The 17234-nt window shown below is 40.7% G+C and overlaps 1 long non-coding RNA gene across 8 annotated transcripts in view; it reads right to left on the bottom strand.

Annotated features, from left to right (window-relative positions):
• Window positions 1-17234, bottom strand: part of LOC122240326 — a 63996-nt gene that overhangs the window by 23440 nt on the left and 23322 nt on the right. For 5 of the 8 annotated variants that reach the window (XR_006219881.1, XR_006219875.1, XR_006219879.1 and 2 more), the window contains 6 exons: window positions 16252-16505; window positions 13508-13787; window positions 10503-10644; window positions 8625-8755; window positions 6976-7165; window positions 5932-6285 (listed from right to left, as the gene is read on the bottom strand). This is a non-coding gene — a long non-coding RNA (uncharacterized LOC122240326). Of the gene's footprint in view, window positions 1-5931; window positions 6286-6940; window positions 7166-8624; window positions 8756-10502; window positions 10645-13507; window positions 13788-16251; window positions 16506-17234 lie in introns of those variants that run through there. The other 3 variants (XR_006219877.1, XR_006219876.1, XR_006219880.1) reach the window with 3 other exon arrangements.

Here is a 17234-nt window from a genome sequence, read left to right on the forward strand (position 1 = left end):
CATGAGAGAGGGGCAGAGAGAAAGAAAGAATCCCAAGATGGGCAGAGAGAGGGGCTGGAGTTCACCCCAAGCAGGGCTTGTACTCATGGGATGTGGGACTCAAACTCACGAACTGTGAGATCATGACCTGAGCTGAAGTCAGATGCTTAACGACTGAGCCACCCAGGCATCCTGAACTTTGTAGTTTGCGTGTGGTTGGTTCAGTGGATTTACAGAATATATTGTCTAGCTTTAAACTCTCACAAAATGGTGCATGAATGTAAAAATACTCTTAAGGAAACCACAGTTTGAAGATAAGCCTAAAAATAAAACCCAAATAAACAAGTAAATAGTAGAGTTTACATTTCTAGTAGTTCTGAGTCACATGATGAGGCAAAAACAGTGACTGTTTAACCCGACAGGACAAGCAGGTGACCAAAAAGATAAAATCAGAATTATCACAAAGATTCTCTGAAGTCTGGATGTACATCCAGTGTGAAGTATGACTTTTGACTTAAGCTTTACCATGCTTTGAGATATTAAGTAATATGAAGCCAAGACTGCTTTTCAGGGCTCCTGGGTGGCTCAGTTGGTTAAACATCCGACTTTGGCTTAGGTCACAACCTCACCAGTTGGGAGTTCTGTGCTGATGATGCAGAGCCTCTCCCTCTCTCCCTCTCTGTCTGCTCCTCCCCCACTTGTACACACACACACACACACACACACACACACACACACACACACACATTGTCTCTCTCTCTCTCTCTCTCAAAGTGAATAAACTTTAAAAAATTAAAGAAAAATAGCTTTTCATTTTATCTTTAGAGCCTCTTATTAAAAGTTCTACTTTTGTGTATTTTTTAATACATTAGTACAGTAGTACATGTGTAATTTATAAATGGTCATGTCCTGGGGTGCAGAGTCAGAAGTTTTAATGGGTTGTATGAAAAAAAAAAAAAATTGGGAGGATTGGTTTTGAGAAAGATGCTGAAAAACTAAGGCAAAGAAAGGTTGGTTATTTGAGGATCTATTTAGATTCTACGAGGTACTGTAGACCTTATGGTTTCCTCTGTATATATTTCATGATATTAATGATAATCCTGTGAAATAGATATTATCATTTTATAGACAGTGAAACTGACTTAGAGAAATGAAATAGCACGTCCAAGATCACAATTACTGTATTGCAGATTGACTATTTCAGCCTAGGTCTCTTAAAAATTCATGGGCTTTCTATATATTGTTTATATTGAATGGCTGGGCATTTTAAAATGCTTTTAACTGAGATAAAGAATACAAGTAACTCATTTTCTCCAGTAGATTACTAGTGAATTTGTTACGAAGTTGTATTTATAGTAATTATGTATGATGTGTGTTACTTGTTCCTGTGTCTGAGGGTCCAAAAATTATTCATCGTGTTCAAAGTTAATACTGATTTTTCTAAGCTTTTGTATGATAATAGAATATTCCAGTTAGGGAAAATATTTTTCCTTTGGAAAGTCAGTCCTGTTTTGAATCAGGAACATATGGGGGGGCGGGGGGAGGAACATAAGCACTATTCAAGCAACTAAAATTGATGTAAATACAAAATTTACTGATGCATTTAATTAAGCCCTTGTCAGATGAAGGTTTTCATGTCTCCTTCTGTATCTCCAGGCTTGTAATAAAAGTTTTCAAATGATTTCTTCAGTCTTAGAAGCTAACAAGATAATGAAAACTGCCTCAGAGCTTAAGAGGCTTTTACTTGAGTTTAGTAGTAATATTTCCCTTGATTCATTTGTTTATTTCTTTTGATGTCTTTTTGCCAGGTACATTATTTATTTGCTGTGAATTTAGACAACTAGCAGAAGTGGAATTTACATATTTGCACAGAGTACTGAGAGATGCTGTAAAGCAAACAAAAACCTTCCTGGGGGAATTTTAAGAATGCTGTATATTTTTTAAATGCAAGTATCTGCTTGTTCCCAGTTGATGCCCTCTGCCCTGTGACTATTATTTTCTGTGTTTTTAAAGGTTTTAACTATGACCTTTTTCTTATAAATTTGGTTTGGTTTCTGCATAATGTCAGGTGGTTATTAACAAGTAAACACTGCATATCTGTCATAGGAAAGTTGCTAGAAAATTCACTTTTCCATTCTCCGTGTGGCAGCCTTAAATGCCGTTACAGCTTACTCCATGGTTTGCCTTTTTCTGGTAATTGTCAGATTCAATGATGCATTATTTCTTTTTCTGCTTATTTATTTTTCATCTGTGAGGAAGCTACCTTATACTTACATTCAAAATGAAACTTAATTTTCAAAATAATAAGTTTCCAACTATTTAAAACAAATTTTTTAAACATTTATTTGTATTTTGAGAGAGAGCATGAGTCGGGGCAGGGGGCAGAGACAGAGGGAGATACACAATCTGAAGCAGGCTCCAGGCTCTGAGCTGTCAGCACAGAGCCTGACATGGGGCTTGAACCCACAAACTGTGAGATTGACCCGAGCCGAAGTTGAACGCTTAACCGACTGAGCCACCCAGATGCCTCAGCAAATATTTTTTAAAATAGACAAAAGTCTGGAGACAGTTTGTAAGTGCAGAAATACTTGGGACTCTAGTTCTCTGAAGCTGCCCACCCTTCCCCCTCCCCCCCACCCCACCCCCCATGACTTCAGTAGTTTCAAGAAAATATAGCCAGTGTGATAAGGGAGAGAATGCAATCAACACACGCCAGGCACGGTGCATAGCTGTTAGTGCACATTATAGAACGTATCGTTCCCATATGATATTGGAGGAAACTAGGCTTCAGAGAATTTATATATGTTTTCAAGGTTGTACCTCCAGTAACTGACAAAGTGGGGATTGACTTCTGAGTGTGCTACCATTGCTCTAATTTTTCTTGGGAAAGATAACCTGTATGTGTGTGTGTGTGTGTGTGTGTGTGTGTGTATAAGGCTTTATATATAAAGCCTTAGCTTGGTGTCTGTCACATGGTAGCTTCTTTTTAAAAAAATTTTTTTTAATGCTTATTTATTTTTGAGAAAGAGAGAGAAAGAGAGCACGAGTGGGGGAGGAGCAGAGAGCCAGGGAGACCCAGAAACTGAAGCAGGCTCCACTCTCGGAGCTGTCAGCACGGAGCACAACTGGGGCTCGAACTCACAAGCTGTGAGATCATGACCTGAACCGAAGTGGGAGGCTTGACCGAATGAGCCACCCAGGTGCTCCACATGGTACATTCTTAATACAGATTCTCCTCTTTTTTCTGAACTTCTCTGCCTACCACTGAAACAATTAAAAAAAAAAAATCATACACACACAAAGGGGATTAACTGCTATTTCCTCCCTTCTGGGAAGGGGCAACTTGATTAAAAGAAAGGAAATGTGTTAAATACCCCTATGCTGCTTTATCCCTTTTTGGCTAAGCGTCAGGAAACCATTCACAGAGAGCTTTTCTTATTGTTTTAACTCTTGTTATTGATGTTACAGTTGAGACACAATGTTACTGTAGTTTCAGGTATACAACATAGTGATTCAGCAACTCTGTACACTAGGCTGTGCTCATCGTAAGTGCAGCTACCATCTGTCACCATATAAAATTGTTACAATATTATTGACTATATTCCCTATGCTGTACTTTTCATCCCCACGACTTTGTTTATAACTGGAAGTTGGTACCTCTTAATCCCTTTCACCTACTTGCCCATTCCCCACAGAGAGTTTTTCTATTTTGAATGTAAAGTGGGAACCAACAGAGAGCTGTAGAAGCTACCGGCCATTTGACCCCTTACTAATAAGGATTGTTAAAGGTTTGTTTGAAGATTTTTTTTAAATAAGTAAGCATTTCTGGGGCTTAGTTTTGCATATAAGGCCAGGAGTCTCCTGATGCAAAGAAAGAAGTAAGGGGGAATTCTGACAAGTTTTGTATAGCAAGTTTTGGATAGTAACGAGTCTTATCAGGGCCCTTGGGCATATGCGAATAGTCCATGGCGTGCCCTTCATATATGCTAGGTTGTGTAGCATATATGCTCCTTCAGACCCCCAGAGTTGTGTAGCACAGTGCCCGTGAATCCAGTAGATGGATAATTTCTTTTATTTTTAATTTATTTTTTATTTTTGTAATGTTTACTTATTTTTGAGAGAGACAGAGAGTGTGGGGGTGGGGAGGGATGGAGTGGGGGCAGGCAGAGGATCCTATGTGGGCTCTGCACTGACAGCAGAAAGCCTAATGTGGGGCTCAAACTCACAAACCATGAGATCATGAGATCATGACTTAAGCTGAAGTTGGACGCTTAACCAACTGAGCCACCCAGGTGCCCCCAAGAGATGGATGATATCTTTGAAGAGATCATTTTCTACTTGTATGAGTCTTTGAGTCCCCTTAAAATCCCATCTGTATGTTTTACCATTTAAACAAATATTAGCAAATATAGTGGCTTCTCAATTGATGGCTCCTCTGGAAATTAAGGTTGTCCTAATGAAGACCAGTTTTTTTGTGAGATAGGAGGCATCTGAAGGCCAGAGTCCCAAGGGGACAGTCATTCTCAGCAGGTGGCTGAGGGAACAGCCTTTGAACACAAGAGTCATCATTTGCTCTGGTCATGTGAATCCTTGCTGCCACTAGGTGGCAGGACAGGCAAGAATTCTAGGCAGACCTATAAGGTTAGGAGGCCAGGTCAGCCATTCTTGTGGAGGTGGGAGAGGGTATAGGCAGTCAGGGTGCTACAGGAAAAGAATTTGCGCCATAGAGTTTGTTTTTCTGCTACTTATTTAAATTATGTCCTTATTTTAATTCTGATAAAGTTTCTGGGGATAGAATTTGTTCCATAGAATGTGTCCTCTTAAAGGCATGAATCATTAAAATCTTAGCTATCAGAAACTGCAAAGTTCTGCCGTACAAATAGAGGTCCATAGAAATTGGCTTTCCCAACATCTTAGAGCAAGTCACTGGCTGTTCTTGCTCTTTGAGTTCCAGTTCTGTGCCAATTAAGCTATTGTTTTGAGCGCAGTCTATTTAAGGAGAAAACTAAGAGACTGAAGGATGTTCTAAATTGTACCTTTATCCATAATCCTGAATGTGGACCCTATTCTGCCTAAATCAGGCGCTGCTGGTCAAGAGGTGTAATGACCAACCTTGTCAGTCCTGTGACTGCAAGAAAATGACCTTCATTAGGTTATGAATTAAAATGAAGAACTATGAAATCTAGCTACCACATTGTGATACTTACAGGGTTAGGGGTTAGGTGGATTAAAGGGGGAATTCTAGAGGTGTGCCTGGCATATAATCTAGCACCATGACTGGAATTAATAAAATATATTTTCCTTTGTACCTGTTCTCTCCCTACTGATTCTTTCAATATGTGTCTTGACTTGGAGATATATCAGTTATTTGGGCATTTTAATGATCATTTGGACTGAAGTGTTCAGTAGGAGGAAGAACTTTCTTTTTAATAGTCCAGGCTTTTATTTTTAAATTTCTTTTTAAGTTTATTTATTTTGAGACAGAGAGAGAGAAAGGGAGGCAGGGGGAGGGGCAGAGAGAGGGAGAAAGAGAATCCTTAGCAGGCACTGCAGTCCAACACAGGGCTCAGTCTCACAAACTGTGAAATCATGACCTGAGTTGAGATCAAGAGTCGGACGCTTAACCGACTGAGCCACCCAGGTGCCCCAACAGTCCAGCCTTTTAAACTGTCTTTTATAATAGCAATGACCTTTTAAAAAGCAGTGTTATTGTCAGTTACCTGTTTTCAAAAGGAAAGCAGTTAGTAACTGTGCTTTTGAATAGTGATTTTCAAACTTTTTAACCACAACCCAGTACAACACTATCTGTGCATGTGTGAGCATGTGTGTATCTGGGATAAAACTTAGCCTTTCTGTGTGCTTACATACTCTATTTTCTGCTGGACTTGCTAATGGGATGAAACCACATTTTGAAAAATCTTATGCCTTAGAGAAAAAGATGATAAGAAAACATTCTTTTTTGGCAGATTGCAAACATCCAGGGCCAAATTTAAAATGAGAAGGTGTTAGAAGGTGGAGGAGAGATAGTGAAGTATCTCTCAAACAGAGCGGGCACTTGGAGACCAGGAAACAAAGAAGGACACTGCGTATCTTTTACAGAGTTGTATTCAGGGTACCTTACTGACACGGGGGGAGATAGGGCAAGGACAATCCACAGCAGCTTCAGAGTTATTCTCAGCAAAATCCAGACCTTCGTCCACAGACTTTATGAAGCGAGGGGACATGCAGAAGCGCACTGTAGTGAGACCAACAGTTGACACGCACCTCAAAGGGCTTGCACATACCCTTTAAATCTTGTGGCACCTCCTGTGCGTCAGGAAAGAAGGAAGTCTATGTTGTCTTTAACAGATTCCTGGGAAGCCAAAATAAGCCTAAACCCATTCTGGCCTTGGCAGGTATCCCTAAGGTATGTATGTCAATGTCCAAGGGACCTGGGACACGTAGCCCGAAGAGAGGTCATTGAGCAAACATGAACAAGATGGAGGGCCAAAGATGGAGTCAGTATTGTTAGCACTCCTACAGATTGTGCCTCTTGAAATATGTGAGTTTGGGTCCTAGATCTTGGTGAGGCAGATGGGGCATTGACATTTCCTTTTTCTTTTTCTGTTTTTTGTTTGTTTGTTTGTTTGTTTTGTTTTGTTTTGTTTTTAGAGGGAGAGAGCATTAGTTGGGGAGAGAGGCAGAGGGAAAGAGAGAGAGGATCTTAAGCAGGTTTCACACTCAGCATGGAGCCTGATACAGGGCTCGATCCCATGACCCTGGTATCATGACCTGACCCAAAATCAAGAGTCAGGTGCTCAACCAACTGAACCACTTAGGTGCCCCAGGCATTGTCATTTTTATCAGCTCTCCCTACGCTTACTTGTGCCAGGGATATGATTTAAGGCTGTGAGAGCTAAAAGAAAATGCAACATAGGTACTGTGAATCCCAACTAACAGTGTTGCTAAAACTTTTACTCACCCTGTATTTTTTCTGTGGGTGGGTTTTAAACTTACTTCTTGTAGTTCTTGAATCAGTTCTTGTGTTAAGTCCCATCACTTAGCAAATCCACTTAGACAGCTTTGGAAATCCAGGCGCGAATGAAACCGACTGCCTCCTCACTGCTGGAGGAGTAGGGCAGCAGTGTTGACTGCTGCTGCCTTGCTCATAACTTGGTGTGTGTGACCTCACTTGCTCCTCATAACCCTGTGAGAGAAAAGGTAAAATTATCTTCTTCGTTCAATAAGACCACCAGTACCAAAAAGCAAACAAGCAAACAAGACCCAGGAATCTAAAATGTTAGTTAGCTTGCTCAAAGTCACAGAGCTAGCAGAGGAGGGTAAAAACGTCAATTCGGGTCTGCCTTACTGCGAGAAATCTTCATAACAAAGCCTTTTACAATATGAAATAAAAAGCATCAGTGTCAGAAGTATTCTTATTGTGGATTAAATACTAATAAAATGGTAAGATGCCTTCATTTGGAGAAACATTGATGCCGTCCCTACACACGATTTTTCCCCCTCTGTGCAGCAGACTTGGAAGCCTGAGTTAAATGCCTGTTTTTTATGGTTTGTCTTGACTGTTTTTTTGTTTTGCTTTGTTTTTTGTTTTTCTGAAAAACCTGTGAAGTAGTGGGGGGGGGGGTGGTGGTGGTATCATTATTGTCAATACTGAGGTCTGAAAAGGTTGTGTGAGAATTTAAATGAAAGCTCAGATATTCTGACCACCTGCCCACGTCTTCACAGCAGCATTAATCCACGTGGGCAGAGTAATTGAATGTGTTGGGTAGAGGCCCAAGGTCAAAATGGCAGACGAATAGGATCACGCAGTGTATTTGCCGTTTGAGTTGAGAATGTAGCCATATCAATACTGTGTTTGGTCCGGGAACCCTCTTGCACTGTTGGTGGGAATGCAAATTGGTGCAGCCACTCTGGAAAACAGTGTGGAGGTTCCTCATAAAATTAAAAATAGACCTACCCTATGACCCAGCAGTAGCACTGCTAGGAATTTACCCAAGGGATACAGGACTACTGATGCATAGGGGCACTTGTACCCCAATGTTTATAGCAGCACTCTCAACAATAGCCAAATTATGGGAAGAGCCTAAATGTCCATCAAGTGATGAGTGGATAAAGAAATTGTGGTTTATATACACAATGGAGTACTACGTGGCAATGAGAAAGAATGAAATATGGCCCTTTGTAGCAACATGGATGGAACTGGAGAGTGTGAAGCTAAGTGAAATAAGCCATACAGAGAAAGACAGATACCATATGTTTTCACTCTTATGGGGATCCTGAGAAACTTAACAGAAACCCATGGGGGAGGGGAAGAAAAAAAAAGAGGTTAGAGTAGGAGAGAGCCAAAGCATAAGAGACTCTTCAAAACTGAGAACAAACTGAGGGTTGATGGGGGGTGGGAGGGTGGGGAGGGTAGGTGATGGGTATTGAAGAAGGCATCTTTTGGGATGAGCACTGGGTGTTGTATGGAAACCAATTTGACAATAAACTTCATAAATTGAAAAAAATAAAAATAAAAATAAAAAAAATACTGTGTTTGGCCAGCATTCTATAAAGTGACCTCATAAGGGACAAAATTAAGTGCTGTACTGACTGGCTATTTCACATAGCCAATAACTAGCCAGCTCAACAGGTAGAAATGTTACCTGAGTTGTGATTTTTCCTTTCTGTGTCCAGTTTCTTTGAAGTACTTATTGACATGCAGTGCAGTAAACCATTCTAGGTGAATAAACACTGGATTCATCAGTGGCTTTTAAGTGTATTTGGCCTCATCCAGCTGAAATTTAAGATTTTACGAATGATTAAAGAAAAAGGATAAGTGTAAGTAGGTCATTTGTACCATAACTGTAGAAAGGCTGATTAAATTATAAACAATAAGGAGAGTGGATAAAGTTTACTAAGAGTTTCTTATGTGTCAGACAGTGTTCAAAGTGTTTTACCCATTTTAGCTTAGGAAATCCTCCTTAAAATCCCCTTGAAAGTCAATACTACTGTAGTTTTTACAGATGAGGAAATCAAGCCACTAATAGTTTAGATTAATAAACTAATAGCTTCATAGACCTGAGGGTCATAGTTTGATAAGTAGTAGAGCAAGCATAACCTGACTCCAGATCTTATGCTTATGATACTGTTATATAGCCTCCGTGTATAACAGAAATTAAACTAAGTTAATAGAAAATGGGTCCTAATTGTAATTTTGTTGTTCACTTATAATCTGAACTTACACAAGTCACTTCATCTCTTTCTACCTCTGTGTCGTCATCTGTGAAGTGTGTATAATACCTATTCTGTCAACAAGTTCAATTTGTGATAGGGATCAAAAGCTGGAGTGCTAAAGTGACCCTAGGACAGGATATGTTGTGGAAATGAGAGATGATGAGGAAGAGGTAAAGACGATAGAAAGTGCTAGAAAGTATATGTTTTAAAAGCTTATATGCAAGAAATATTTCACAATGTTGGTTTGGTGGCAGAAAAGTAAGTGCCAACATGGCAATTGTCAGGGTAGGCTGTGGGTACCATCTTCATGGGAAGATGGGTGGGAGGGGCCAGAAGTAGAGCCTGGAGAAGTAGCTCTGTGAGTGGATGTACAGCGATGCCCTGTGGGTGGCGCTGCTCAGTGATGGCAGGCCACATTGGACGGCTGCAAGATGAGAGAAGGCTGATGTGGTGGGGGAAGTTAGGATGAAGCATAACCACACGTGGTATGTATGTATGTATATATGTGCCCCTTCAGCATTTTTGTATCCTTCGGATACAACATCCCTAGTAGTGCAATTGCTGGGTCTTAGGGTAGCTCTAGTTTTAATTTTTTGAGGAACCTCCATATACTGTTTTTCAGAGTGGCTGCACCAGTTTGCATTCCCACCAACAGTGTAAAAGGGTTCCCCTTTCTCCACATCTTCACCAACATCTGTTCTTTCCTGAGTTGTTAATTCTAACCATTCTGAGAGATGTGAGGTGGTATCTCATTGTGGTGTTGATTGGCAGTGTTCACTGATTTAAATGTTAATCTTATCCAAAAACACCCTCCAAGTGGACACATAAAATTAACCATCACAACCCTCTGCACGATGTGCTATAAGCAAAGCCTTCTTAGGACATTAGAGCCTTTACCATCCCATCCTCAGAATGTGTTTTAAATGCCAGCATTTTTTTGTTCCATGTATTAGGTAGAAATCCTATAACCTGCTTGAGTTAAATTAATGGATAAGAAGGTACTTTTAAAATTGTGTAACAGTCTACAAATGCAAGGAATTTAGGGAAGTGGTGAGTGGAAAGGGTATGGGTAGAGTTTAGTATAAATGGGTGGATTGCCACCTGTCAGGAGGAGTACAGTTTGGCAAGAGAACAATCAACCCTTGTTTTTGTGACCAGACACTTTACTACACACAGTGCAGGGAGGAGGGGACTTCTTAGAACCTTCTCTTAGATCTGCAGGAAAATCCTATTTTTGTTCTGGCGGGGAGTGGCTTGGGTGGGGCCTTTCGAACTCTGGTGCTGCTCCCTAACCATTGAGTTCTTACCTACTGTTCCTGCTGTTGGCTCTCCGAGAGATCTCCTTGTAGTGCTGTGAACCCGTGGGTTGAGGAACTGGGTAGATAAATATAACTTGTTTCTATAGTAGCTGTCTCTTGAGCCATATTGTCTCATAAACTTGGGGGGAATCTAATTAATTAGAAGGGATGATTATGTTACTAATATACTTACAGATAGAGTAACCCCAATTTTAATTCTTCGAGTCAGAATAGAACAGCATTTTCACATTGTTGCTCAATAAATGTTTGGAAACCATTATTCTATTTTTGTAATTCATCTCTTTTCTGTCTCACCTCTGATGTTCCCCACAACTCACATTTGAGTGCCTATGATAGGAAGGATACTGTATTTATTTATTTTTTTAGGAGTAATGAAATGGAATGTAGATTTCTTTGAGGAATTTTTAAATGAGATGGATCTTAGTATCACTATGGAAATAAAGTTTTTATTAATAAAGTAAATATTACATACTGTCAAATACCTTTTAGAGTATGTTTTTATAACTGAAATCTTTCTACAGAGTAAGCTTTTCTTTAGTCTGACTTGCAGACTGGTGGTTTTATTTCCAGTGAACTCTTACAACAAAATGTTCATTAATTAAAAATAGCTGCCCCATACAGGAAACAGCTCATATAGCAGCTTCTGACACTGTTCTAAAAACAGACTTGAGCTGCTCTGAGTGCTAAAGAAGAATGAACGCTGAAAACCTTGTGAACGAATTCGGGTAAAAGCATGATATTTTTAAAGAAGGATCTGTGGTCTTTACATTTATGTTTTTCTGTTTATAAGACTCATGTGCTTATTATTAAAAAACCAAGCATTATAGCAATATATTCTGTAGAAACTGAAATTCCCACCCAAATTGTGGTGTCCATGAAGTCTGGTGGTTTTTACCAGATTTTTTTTTCTATGCATGTACAGAGTGTATGCTTTTTTTTTTTTTTTAATGTTTGTTTATTTTTGACAGAGAGCGCATGTGTGAGCACGGGAGAGGCAGAGAGAGGAAGACACAGAATCCAAAGCAGGCTCCAGGCTCTGAGCTGTCAGCACAGAGCCCGATGCAAGGTTTGAACTCATGAGCTATCAGATCATGACCTGAGCCAAAGTCAGACACTTAACCAACTGAGCCACCCAGGCACCCCAAGTATATACTTATTTTTAAAATGGACTTATATGGGGATGCCTTGGTGGCTCAGTCAGTTGAGTGTCCAGCTTCAGCTCTGGTCATGATCTTGCTGTTTCCAAGTTGAAGCCCCGTGTTGGTCTCTGTGTTGACAGCTCAGAGCCTGGAGCCTGTTTCAGATTCTGTGTCTACTTCTCTCTCTGCCGCTCCCCGACTTGCACGCTGTCTGTCTGTCTCTCTCTCTCTCAAAAATAAATAAACATTTTTTAAAAATGGGATTGTATGTTCTTTAAACTTGTTTTTTTCATTTGTATGTATTAGAAATTTTCCACATCAAATTTTCAAAGTCCTCTTCCTTTATTATTTCTTTAAAAAAATTTTTTTTTAACTTTTATTTATTTTTGAGAGAGACAGAGCACAAGGGGAGAGGGGCAGAGAGAGAGGGAGACACAGAATCCAAAGTAGACTCCAGGCTCTGAGCTGTCAGCGCAGAGCCTGATGTGGAGCTCGAACTCTCGGACTGGGAGATCATGATCTGAGCCAAAATCTGATGCTTAATCAACTGAGCCACCCAGGCACCCCTATTATTTCTTCTACGTTAGCATCTCACTGTATAGCTGTACTACAGTTTGTTTAAACGAGTTGTCTATTAATAGGTTAATGAGTTGATACTCTATTTACATTTTTTTCCTTGAAAGTCATTGTTTTTAGGGCAGATGTAATTGAACAAAGTTAGCACATATAGTATATTGATAGTGTAATATATTGGGAGTTTATTATATGTCTGGAACTTTTTAATGCATTATTCTGTGAAAATTAGAATAATTCTATGCTATAAGGAATTTATTATTGTCCGTATTCTCGAGATGCAGAAAGCCTCCAGCATCCTTGCATGAACTGAAAGTCAAGGGTGACTGGAGCAGACATGTGAGAGCCCGTTAAATCCAGAGGAGCAGGAGTGCCTGGGTAGCTCAGTTGTGTCAGACTCTTCATTTTGGTTCAGGTCATGATCTCATGGCCATGAGATGGAGCCTCGCATTGGGCTCTGCGCTGACAGTGCAGGGCCTGCTTGGGATTCTGTCTCCCTCTCTCTCTGCCCTTCCCCCAGTCACGCACACACTTTCTGTTTCTCTCTCAAACATTAAAAATAAGAATAAAGAAAGAGGAGCTAAGCAAAAGGACAGCAGCCGTGTCAGCATAAGAGAAAACATAGCATAAGAGTTTAGAAATTCTTACTGGTGTCACTGATGTTAAAAATCCTTTCTGGTTGCCATAACAACTGGCTTCAAAAGACCTGCCATCTTAACCCCGTGACTGTGCCTTGAGGAATTCTGGCCATTACCACAGACTGCTTGGCATTTGTCTATCCCTCGCCTGTCTTCCGAATGCCTGTTGTGAATTTATCTGATACTCAGGGACTTTCCTCACATTTGTCTGTGCTCCTCGTGTGCCTTGCTGAGCACCAGGAGATGTCAGCTGATGCTGAGATTCCCATCCGTGGCCAGTCCTCTTTGATGGCTTGTGCAGCTGCTTATTGTTTTTTACTGAAAATGGAAACTTTTAAGTTTTTGTCACTATTAGTCACTTACACTCTAAGATAGACTCTAAGGAAATTCTCCTGAGACTTAGAAGGTGTATTTCATATGCTTCAATGATTGCTGAATTGATCCTAAGTACAATAGATTAAGCTTTTAGAGGGGAAAAAAAGTTTACTGCACAGTATATTTCTTTATAATTTAGTCTTTCATGCCTAGAGAGAAGTGAAGCTTAAAATGCCACTAAAAGGGACTTGTTGGGGTTATTTATGGCAGTGCAACAAACCACTCCAAAACCAGATAGTCTAAAACAGCAATTTATCTCGTGACTCACTGAGTTGTCCAGGAGGTTCTGTTTTTTTGTGGTATCATCTGGATGCTGGGATGGCTGTCGTCCTCTGAGGCTTGGTTGGGGAGATCAGCTGGGACCCAGTGGCGGCTTAGGTTGCCTTGTGGTATCTGGGTTCCAAATGGAAGAAGAGGATGCTGCCCAAGCAGTTAAGGGCTAGGCCTACAACTGGCACTGCATCATTTTTGTCATTGTCTGATGGTTCAAGCAGTAATCGGCCCAGCCCAGAGTCCATGTGGGAAAGAACTCCACAAGGAGTGGATACCTACAAGGGTGGTTCATTGGAGGTGATCACCAGAACAGCAATTTACCACAGGGCACACTCTGGCCACTCGCACACTTGCACGCTGCACTCGCCCACACCCAAGACTCCCACAAGTCTTGCTCTATTGCTATGTTAGCTTGAGTCCATGAGCTCATTCATGTCAGATCCAGGTACAGATGAGGCTCTTTTGGTGCAGCTGTTCTCAACCAAATACCTGTGAACTAAAGGCACAAATTATTTGCTCTCCTCCCCTGACCCAACATGCAATGGCAAGGCAGGGACAGGAAAATTGCCACAGACGCTCCCCTTCAAAAAGGCATCAGAGGCTGTGGAGAAGTCACAAGGATACACTGTTGGTGGAGATGTAAAATGATGCCATTGCTTTGGAAACAGTCTGGCAGTTCCACAAAAGGTTAAACGTAGTTAACATTTGACCTTTCCTAAGTGTATATCCAAGAGAAAACATATGCCCACCCAAAACTTGTACAGGAATATAACATAACGTTATAATCGCCAAAAGGTGGAAACAACTCAAATATCTATCAACTGATGAACAGATACATGAAATGTAGTGTATCCATACAACGGAATGAAGTACTGATACATATTGCAACGTGGATGAACCTTGAAAATGTGCTAGGTGCAAGAAGTGGGTCATGGAGACCACATAGTGTATGATTCCATCAATATGAAATGTCCAGAATGGGCAAATCTATAAAGACAAAGTAGATTAGCAGCTTCTTAGAGCTGAGTATATGGGTGGGATGGATATATGGGGGTGATAACTAAAGAGTACAGGTTTCTTTTGAGGTAATGGAATTTTTTTTTAATTTTTTTTTTTAACGTTTATTTTTGAGACAGAGAGAGACAGAGCATGAACGGGGGAGGGGCAGAGAGAGGGAGACACAGAATCTGAAACAGGCTTCAGACCCTGAGCTGTCAGCACAGAGCCCGACGCGGGGCTCGAACTCACGGACCGCGAGATCATGACCTGAGCCAAAGCTGGATGCTTAACCGACTGAGCCACCCAGGTGCCCCGGTAATGGAATTTTTTAAAAGTAACTTGCTTGTATCTGTGAATATCCTAAAAACCTGAGTTGCAAACTTTGGGTAAATCATATGGTAGGTGAATTATATCTCAGTAATGCTGTTATTTTTTTTTTGAAAATACAGAGCAGGGAAATGGGAGACACCTAGCCCTCCCTGGTCCACAGCGGTTCTAAAATCCAGCTAGGTAAATGTCAATGGTTTCATGACAAGTTTCTAACCGGGGTGGTTCTTCGTGGCTCTGGTCTCCGCCCTCTAGGCTCTTGGTTATGTCGTCTGAATCTTACTTTTCCATAAGAAATGACTTACGTTTGTAGCCCCTTCCTGTCTGAATAAGGGCCCTAGTATTTTTCATTTTGAAATGTCTCTTTAGTCCACACCAATGCTCTTTCCGTTGATATGTTTTTCAGAGTTTTTATGTGTATTCTCACAGATCTCTTTGGGTTCACAACATTACAAACCATTCCCACAAATCTCTTTGAGACAGGGGTCTACCTTGAACTGCCTTTAAGTCAGGGGTTATATGAGAATATCTTTAAGAGTCTTACGAGCTCTACTGTCTAGGAGAGATGGTTCTTAGAATCACACTGAAAATTCTTCAAAGCCTTTTGGTCTAGCTCTGTGATTTGCAAAGTGTGGTCTCTGTAGCAGCAGCATTAATATCACCTGGAGACTACAGAGGTCAGACCCCATTCCAGACCTGAAAATTGGGTGCAGCAGTCTGGGTTTTAACACCCATGCCTCAACCCCAGCTGAGTCTGGTGCACACAGAGTTTTAGAACCACTGGTCTAACATAGTCTATGAGGAACCAAGCACCTAACATCTTTGATAGCTCAAAAAAGGTTGAGGCCACATCTTACTGGCAGCACAGGATTTGATCTTGGCCTTGAGCCATGTCTCACTTTGAGCTTACTTTGTGCTAAGATGCTGAAATGAGGAATGGTTTTATTTTGAACCCATCAAGTTTGGCTCCTCTATATTTCCTCTAAATTCTTCTTGAAAAGGAACCAAACGGTTCCTTTTTAGTTCATCTCACTACTCCTGTATTTTATCATAGGCAGCTAACATGAACCACTTAGTACTTTCAGCATTCTTGCTGAAATTCTCCTTAGTCTGATGCATGAGTCCGTTAGGTGCCCTTTCTATTTCCGTGCTATTGCATGCTTTGGGTTTGCTAGTTATTCTGTCAGTGCAGGATGTAGACTCCCTTTCTTTAGCCACCAGCAGCATTTCTTCATGTTTTTCAGATCTTTATTAACTGTCTCCTAGAGACCCTTCTTGATTCTGCCCATCACTGAGACTCAAGCTGGTATAGATTTTAGGTTTTTGTTACAGTCCCACTTCTGGTACCAAATTTTGCCTAACAAATCACCGTCAAATTTCATGGCTTAAGGCAACAACTATTTTCTTGCTCACAGCTTTGGGATCTGGCTGGGGTTTGGTAAGGATGGCTCCTTTCTGGTCCGTGTGCTGTTTGCTGGGACAGCGTGATTAGAGCTGGAAGATTTATTTCCAAGATCGCTCGCTAACAGGGCTGGCAACTTGGTGTTGACTGTTGACTGTCAGCTGTGATCTTAGCTGGAGTTGTCAGCTGGACCTTCATTCTCTCCATGGAGGCCTTTCTCATGCATGTGGCTCTTTGGACTTTCTCATAATGTGGCAGCTGGACTCTAAAAAGAAGGAAGCAGAAGTTGCCAGACCTCTTAAAGATTTAGCTCAGAGCTGGTGCAATGTCATTTCTGTTCTTTTCTGTTGGATGGAGTCATTCAAAGAGGTGATAAATGACCCTGCCTCTTGGTATGAAAATAGTGGCAAAGAATTTGAGGCTGTCATCAACCCGCTCCAGTCTGTTAGGGATATATTTTGTTTGTTTGTTTGTAGTATTGAAAAGGCACTCTTGGCTTAAGTTATAAGTTGGTGAAAAGTAATTGTTAGTTGGAGAAAGTTTCAAGCTTTGGAAGGAGGCTAAGAGAAACATTTACATATAACTAGCCTCTCAATATTTGTGGAAATTTTATTTTTTTATTATTATTTAAAAATTTTACCTGTGTATGTGTGTTTTAATCAAAGCAGTGGGAAAACCTCATCAGATTTTACTTTCTTTTTTTTTTTAATTTAAGTTTTAGTTAACAGGAGTAGAATTCAATGTGTTTGTGGAAATTATATTTTTTTAAATGTTTATTTTGAGATAGAGTGCAAGTCAGGAAGGGGCATAGAGAGAGGGAGAGAGAAAATCCCAAGCAGGCTCTGCTTCTGTCAGTGTAGAGCCTGATGCGGGGCCTGAACCCACAAACTGAGATCACAACCTGAGCCGAAATCAAGAGTCGGACGTTCAACTGACTAAACCACCCAGGCACCCCTGTGGAGATTTTAAATGTTGTATTTCACTGGTTGACAAA

Source organism: Panthera tigris, chromosome B4 (assembly GCF_018350195.1).
Source record: "Panthera tigris isolate Pti1 chromosome B4, P.tigris_Pti1_mat1.1, whole genome shotgun sequence".
NCBI lineage: Eukaryota > Metazoa > Chordata > Mammalia > Carnivora > Felidae > Panthera > Panthera tigris.